Raw genomic sequence first — 8,866 nt, 5'->3', positions numbered from 1 at the left:
CGTAATACAGCCTATTGATAGATATTACATTACATGTATTATGCACAATACAATGTCATACAAAGTCAAGTTCATTCCTTTCAAAGACAGTAGGTATATATGACCTAATTTCAAAAGCTTTACACATTTTTTTTTAATAAAAATTATACAGCTCTGTAACATTTTTTTATAGTTTATACATGGATGGCTTGCATCGATAATAAGGGTTTAACGGTTTTTGTCGGAGGAAATCATATTCTTTACATATAAAAACAAAATGATATTCATCTTCTACTTCAGTGGTACATATTGGGCATATACGGTTAGAAACAGCTTGCTTATTGTATCTTCATGTTTCAATTGTTAAACAGTGCGCAGACAAACGAAAACTACAAATGACTTTCTTGAATTTCAATAAAATTGGCTTTGATAAATAACTCTGTAGGCAAACATGGTCTACAAGGTATTGGTACAAGTTACACTTTGAAGAAGATGAAAAAATAGTGAACAGATTTTGCTGAAATATATCATCCAAGCGTTGTTTAGTTTAAACATATTTCATTGACAACATATTGACAAAGGGATTAGTCGGTAAGTTTTTCCAACTTATCAATTGACTTCTCCCGTAATACAGACAAATATAATAATACACAATTGTCACATGATGGTAAGAAAATAAATATGTTATTGATGAATGATATCAGNAGGGGTAGGGGTTGGGGGTTGGGGCGGGTACCAGGAGACAGGACTGGGGTTGGAGGTTGGATAGAGAGGGTTGGGGTTTGTAGTTATGTTCCCAGGAAATGTTGTGCAGCCTTGGCTAGTTTCATATTATCATTTGGTGAGATGTTGGGGTCACCTTTACAAAGAATATCTACGTTTATGTCGCCTTCGTACCATTCTAATTCGGTAATGAGTGTTCTTCGTAAATAAGAATGCAAGCGTTGTTTGACTATAGGAACACAATGTTTTAGTCAACATTTTGCTGGTTTTGCCATATGTCTTCCATACCTAACATGGACAATTCCATGTTTACATTTGCTGCCCAGTTTTTTACAATTTGGATTAGATTCACACCTATTAAAAAAATATTCACAACAACATTGCAGTATACAATTTTGTGTCCTTAATAATTTACACCAGTATTTGAAGATCTGATCACAGATAAAGGGTACCAAGCTTACAATACACCATGGCACTGGGTGTTGACCTCTCTACACCGAGTATATTCTAACTATTATAGTAGCCCATACTACCAACATATGTATCAAAAAGTGACAATAAGTCTAAAATTAAATTGCATGTCTATACATGACTTTCTTAGTCTGAATACTGCTTTACGGCATTTAGCGGCGAATTGTTTCTGTGCTAAATTGAAGTTGCAATTATATTTCAGAATATTACCAAGGTAACAGAACTCGTCAACAACATCAATAATTCACTTTTGTAAATCCATTTCTCATTACAACACATTTCCTGATTTTCTAAATACAAATATTTTAGTTTTATCAATATTAACTGAGGCACTCCACCTGTCGGTGAATCAGATAGAGTATTTAACATTGCCTGTAGGCCTTCTGCACTTTCTGAAAATAACACCATATCATCAGCATACACCAGTAAAAATAGCGATAATTATTGCAATTCTGTAGGTTGAATACCATTTTTTTTTAAATCGTATAACTGCAATCTATAATTTCTTCAAATGACTAAATTAAATCAGTTAGATAGCATGTTCTCGATAAATACTGGAAAAGGTAAAAGGAAGAAGGGGCTCCACGGAAACTTTGTAAACTCAATTTCGCAAACAATTAACTTTTTTAAGTCTTTGATTGAAGCATGATTATATGTTGTGCTTTCGACAAATTCGCATTTAAGATCTGTTCAAGACATGGATGGAGTGTTCACCCCAAAGACCGACTATCTTCTTGTCCTACAAGAGGATTGGGAATGGCCACCGACATAATACAGGTTGCGGATGTTGCGTTTATTCCACCAAACATTCGCCTAGTTCGGATGCGTATGGTTCATTCACCGTGTTATTTCGCACTCGTTCACAAGAGACCGTGTTATTTCGCACTCGTTCACAAGAGACCGTGTTATTTCGCACTCGTTCACAAGATACTGTGTTATTTTGCACTCGTTCACAAGAGACCGTGTTATTTCGCACTCGATCACAAGAGACCGTGTTATTTCGCACTCGTTCACAAGAGACCGTGTTATTTCGCACTCGTTCACAAGAGACCGTGTTATTTCGCACTCGTTCACAAGAGACCGTGTTATTTCGCACTCGTTCACAAGAGACCGTGTTATTTCGCACTCGTTCACAAGAGACCGTGTTATTTCGCACTCGTTCACAAGAGACCGTGTTATTTCGCACTCGTTCACAAGAGACCGTGTTATTTCGCACTCGTTCACAAGAGACCGTGTTATTTCGCACTCGTTCACAAGAGACCGTGTTATTTCGCACTCGTTCACAAGAGACCGTGTTATTTCGCACTCGTTCACAAGAGACCGTGTTATTTCGCACTCGTTCACAAGAGACCGTGTTATTTCGCACTCGTTCACAAGAGACCGTGTTATTTCGCACTCGTTCACAAGAGACCGTGTTATTTCGCACTCGTTCACAAGAGACCGTGTTATTTCGCACTCGTTCACAAGAGACCGTGTTATTTCGCACTCGTTCACAAGAGACCGTGTTATTTCGCACTCGTTCACAAGAGACCGTGTTATTTCGCACTCGTTCACAAGAGACCGTGTTATTTCGCACTCGTTCACAAGAGACCGTGTTATTTCGCACTCGTTCACAAGAGACCGTGTTATTTCGCACTCGTTCACAAGAGACCGTGTTATTTCGCACTCGTTCACAAGAGACCGTGTTATTTCGCACTCGTTCACAAGAGACCGTGTTATTTCGCACTCGTTCACAAGAGACCGTGTTATTTCGCACTCGTTCACAAGAGACCGTGTTATTTCGCACTCGTTCACAAGAGACCGTGTTATTTCGCACTCGTTCACAAGAGACCGTGTTATTTCGCACTCGTTCACAAGAGACCGTGTTATTTCGCACTCGTTCACAAGAGACCGTGTTATTTCGCACTCGTTCACAAGAGACCGTGTTATTTCGCACTCGTTCACAAGAGACCGTGTTATTTCGCACTCGTTCACAAGAGACCGTGTTATTTCGCACTCGTTCACAAGAGACCGTGTTATTTCGCACTCGTTCACAAGAGACCGTGTTATTTCGCACTCGTTCACAAGAGACCGTGTTATTTCGCACTCGTTCACAAGAGACCGTGTTATTTCGCACTCGTTCACAAGAGACCGTGTTATTTCGCACTCGTTCACAAGAGACCGTGTTATTTCGCACTCGTTCACAAGAGACCGTGTTATTTCGCACTCGTTCACAAGAGACCGTGTTATTTCGCACTCGTTCACAAGAGACCGTGTTATTTCGCACTCGTTCACAAGAGACCGTGTTATTTCGCACTCGTTCACAAGAGACCGTGTTATTTCGCACTCGTTCACAAGAGACCGTGTTATTTCGCACTCGTTCACAAGAGACCGTGTTATTTCGCACTCGTTCACAAGAGACCGTGTTATTTCGCACTCGTTCACAAGAGACCGTGTTATTTCGCACTCGTTCACAAGAGACCGTGTTATTTCGCACTCGTTCACAAGAGACCGTGTTATTTCGCACTCGTTCACAAGAGACCGTGTTATTTCGCACTCGTTCACAAGAGACCGTGTTATTTCGCACTCGTTCACAAGAGACCGTGTTATTTCGCACTCGTTCACAAGAGACCGTGTTATTTCGCACTCGTTCACAAGAGACCGTGTTATTTCGCACTCGTTCACAAGAGACCGTGTTATTTCGCACTCGTTCACAAGAGACCGTGTTATTTCGCACTCGTTCACAAGAGACCGTGTTATTTCGCACTCGTTCACAAGAGACCGTGTTATTTCGCACTCGTTCACAAGAGACCGTGTTATTTCGCACTCGTTCACAAGAGACCGTGTTATTTCGCACTCGTTCACAAGAGACCGTGTTATTTCGCACTCGTTCACAAGAGACCGTGTTATTTCGCACTCGTTCACAAGAGACCGTGTTATTTCGCACTCGTTCACAAGAGACCGTGTTATTTCGCACTCGTTCACAAGAGACCGTGTTATTTCGCACTCGTTCACAAGAGACCGTGTTATTTCGCACTCGTTCACAAGAGACCGTGTTATTTCGCACTCGTTCACAAGAGACCGTGTTATTTCGCACTCGTTCACAAGAGACCGTGTTATTTCGCACTCGTTCACAAGAGACCGTGTTATTTCGCACTCGTTCACAAGAGACCGTGTTATTTCGCACTCGTTCACAAGAGACCGTGTTATTTCGCACTCGTTCACAAGAGACCGTGTTATTTCGCACTCGTTCACAAGAGACCGTGTTATTTCGCACTCGTTCACAAGAGACCGTGTTATTTCGCACTCGTTCACAAGAGACCGTGTTATTTCGCACTCGTTCACAAGAGACCGTGTTATTTCGCACTCGTTCACAAGAGACCGTGTTATTTCGCACTCGTTCACAAGAGACCGTGTTATTTCGCACTCGTTCACAAGAGACCGTGTTATTTCGCACTCGTTCACAAGAGACCGTGTTATTTCGCACTCGTTCACAAGAGACCGTGTTATTTCGCACTCGTTCACAAGAGACCGTGTTATTTCGCACTCGTTCACAAGAGACCGTGTTATTTCGCACTCGTTCACAAGAGACCGTGTTATTTCGCACTCGTTCACAAGAGACCGTGTTATTTCGCACTCGTTCACAAGAGACCGTGTTATTTCGCACTCGTTCACAAGAGACCGTGTTATTTCGCACTCGTTCACAAGAGACCGTGTTATTTCGCACTCGTTCACAAGAGACCGTGTTATTTCGCACTCGTTCACAAGAGACCGTGTTATTTCGCACTCGTTCACAAGAGACCGTGTTATTTCGCACTCGTTCACAAGAGACCGTGTTATTTCGCACTCGTTCACAAGAGACCGTGTTATTTCGCACTCGTTCACAAGAGACCGTGTTATTTCGCACTCGTTCACAAGAGACCGTGTTATTTCGCACTCGTTCACATGAGACCTTGTTATTTCGCACTCGTTCACAAGAAACCGTTTTCGAAATTCAATGGTTCCGCAGTCGATATTCTATATCTTCTCTCCTGATTTCGAAGATGACAAGATACGAGGATTTAAAAGAACTGTTCTGCAAAATACAGATACGCCTGTGTGACGGCATCAGGTGTAACCGGTCCTTCCTGCCACAACAAAGAGCCTTCTCAAATGAATCAAAGCTACCATGTTTTAACAAACAAACAAAATTTCTGTGACATAATCATAAACTATCTACGCAATCATGTTGAAACAGATGTAATCTCGAATTTAATCATTAACACATAAAACGACCACGGCTTTCTTCATTGTGTTTTTAAACTATCTTGGTTGATATCTAACCCCCCCCCCCCCCAAAAAAAAGTAAGCATTCGATTCACAAAGTCTATATAAAGTCTTTATAAGATAAATATTTCTTTGTTATTTAATTATATAAAGTCAGCTAATATATGTAAAAGTTCTAAATTTCATGTCAAATTAGTAATTACACGTAATTCCTAACTATGCCAGTGATTACACGTAATTCCTAACTATGCCAGTGATTACACGTAATTCCTAACTATGCCAGTGATTACACGTAATTCCTAACTATGCCAGTGATTACACGTAATTCCTAACTATGCCAGTGATTACACGTAATTCCTAACTATGCCAGTGATTACACGTAATTCCTAACTATGCCAGTGATTACACGTAATTCCTAACTATGCCAGTGATTACACGTAATTCCTAACTATGCCAGTGATTACACGTAATTCCTAACTATGCCAGTGATTACACGTAATTCCTAACTATGCCAGTGATTACACGTAATTCCTAACTATGCCAGTGATTACACGTAATTCCTAACTATGCCAGTGATTACACGTAATTCCTAACTATGCCAGTGATGACCCGTAATTCCTAACTATGCCAGTGATTACACGTAATTCCTAACTATGCCAGTGATTACACATAATTCCTGATCATTTCAATTATTTCACAATTTCCGTTTTACTTGAACATATAAAAAAGTGTTATGAAGAGGATTCACATGCAATTTATTCATTGAATTATTGAACTTGAAAAGTGACTGAGTGACGGCAAGAGTTATATATATTCCTGGCAGAGTCGGCACCAGTTACAACGGTTTTGGTATTATATAACATGCTGACTAGGTGGCACGAGAAGAGGCTACAAGACGTGTAGTCGGACACCGAAGGAAAGAACTGCTAAAATACGATGATGACGGTCCTCTGTCCCGAGGGAAATATACGATATTGGGCCCGTATTGAGAGGTTATTGACCTCCTAACCCTAATTATCAATAAAATTCGGTTACATCACCGTTTGCTAGCTTTAGCTGGTATGTACCACGTGCTATAGTTTTCAAGCAGTCCTCTATGTGCTTTGAAAACGTTAATCTGTCGCCTCAAGCTCTGTCAATGCCACTGGGACCATTAAATTAGTATGGGCCTTTCCTCACCTGCTGGGTCAGCGCATTCAGTTTTCCACGCCAGATTTTCATGCGTTCTACAATTGCCTTGATTTTTCAAGACCTCCCTGGAGTATCGAGGATGACCAGGGGAAGGGCCACACATGTAGAAAGAAACAGAGGAAGCTCAGGAGAGTTGTATATTTACAAATGTTGGAAATTAGTGATTGGAGTGAAAGCTCGGTCAAAAAGAGGCGAGTTTCTTGTGGTTCTGTAGCTCTCAATGGCCTCGTTTTTACTGGTCCATCTTTCCGTGTTCGCGCCAAAACAGTGGTGCTGACTCTGTTCTTGTTATAGAAAGAACGGTAGATATGACGGTCATATCCTGCCTCAGAAATGTCCCCAAGAACAATGAAACCACGATTTTCTATGACTCGGCTGTCTTGATGCAGGACAAGTTTCAGGGTTTCAATCAAATTCTTTCTTGGTTACCTCTGCGATTCACTGTTACTCCCTAGGAACGGAGCAGTATCAAGAACGTAATCTTTTGCTGAAACCGTACTTGGTGATTTTGCATAGTCTTTTTTTCTAACCATAATACATTACCTGGTTCTTTGATATTCTTGGTCACTACTTTGTCCAACATACATTTAGGTCCCGTCTAAAATGACGGTGGTATGATTATCAAAAAAAATAATCTTAGCGTAGATGTTCGATAACATACTCTCTTGGAAATTCACTGGATGCAGTATACAGGGAAGCGACTGTGTAGCATCTACATCTTCAGCAACATTATGGAAGATGCTAGCTACTGACAGTTGACCGATCGAGCTTATTATAGAGATGCCAAAAATGTATCATTTAAAGACAGACAAACCGGTTGAACCGGATACACAAAAGGGACCTTGGTTTGACAAGAAGATAATTTCCTCGATTCGCTCGGCAAGGACACCTTGATCATACTGGAATTTATCATTGTACTATGTTTCTACTGGATAGCTTTCAAGTGACTTATTATTAAAAAGCAATACACGGAATTACCTAAAATTGGACTACAATACAAAGCTAAATTGGACTCTTTCCTCGGGTGGGTGAAGCCTTTGACTCTCCAAAATGGCCTCGAACCTTCGTCGCTCGCACACTGGCCTTTAGCATGGGTAGCGTACACACGAAGACATCACTCCCCACCAATCTTTCAAAATTCATGGTTTCGCCCGAGCATCTTAACACAGACCTCGGTGGGTGGGGTAAAATTTGTGTGCATCCCAAGTTTTTTAAGTAAAAGTATGCAAAACAAAGTTTAGAATTTGGACATGATATTTTGTTAAAAACTGGTTCAATAATGTCATTCGGACAGGCCTACACTAGGACATTGACATCAATTGGTTACTAGTATATCACGGACTTAGATAGCTAATTCCGTGGTTGTAATGCTATATGTGCAATGTGTAAATCAAAGCAAGAGGGCGCTCACCATCCATGCTATGTATGTGCTTTTATTTTCTTATACATGTCGTATATATTAACCTCAAATGAACGTTACCAGGCTGGAGGGACTTGCAGGTAGGGGCTGTCCGGGTTGTTTGACCTCCGTGCTACAAATCGGCCAAAAATGTGTGTCACTTGTGTTTTTATTGCAACAAATGTGTTTCCAGAATGATCTTATGATTAAGTATATCAATATCTCTAGTATTTTATAATTCATATATACTAGATTAGATTAGATTGTTTTATTAACCTCGAGTCACCTGACTCATGGGTATAATACATATATTACAAGATAAGTACAACATGTTATACAATACAATACAGAATAACATATGGACATATGTTAAGAGGAGAGTGACTCTTTACGTACACTTGTTGCCAAATGTAAATATTTTCCAAGATTAAAAAGTTCCTTTACATTATTGGTACTTAATAGTTGAGTTAGTTTAAACACACTCGGACTTAAACGATAATATTTCTTTATGTACTTTAACCTTAGATTTTCATAAAATGGACATTTGAGAATAAAATGAAACTCATCTTCAATGTCGCCTAAATTACATCTAGTACACAGTCGATTATGACGGTTTATATTATTCCGCCTCCCGACCTCAATATTTAAACTGTGAGAGGACAGTCTATAGCGAGTAATTTGACGCTTGAATTTTGATTGGATTGGCTTACGCAAATAAAACTGTAAGTCGACATTGTCTATCAGGTGTTGATATAAATACCCCTTTGAAGAATTTGAAATATTTGTTAACATACTTTGTCGTGAAACATCGAGCAATCTTTGTTCTATAATCTTTGCCGCAATATTAATAGGTAAGTT

This window comes from Mizuhopecten yessoensis, unplaced genomic scaffold (assembly GCF_002113885.1).
Source record: "Mizuhopecten yessoensis strain PY_sf001 unplaced genomic scaffold, ASM211388v2 scaffold10909, whole genome shotgun sequence".
NCBI classification, from domain to species: domain Eukaryota; kingdom Metazoa; phylum Mollusca; class Bivalvia; order Pectinida; family Pectinidae; genus Mizuhopecten; species Mizuhopecten yessoensis.
Note: the sequence above shows the minus strand (reverse complement) of the source record.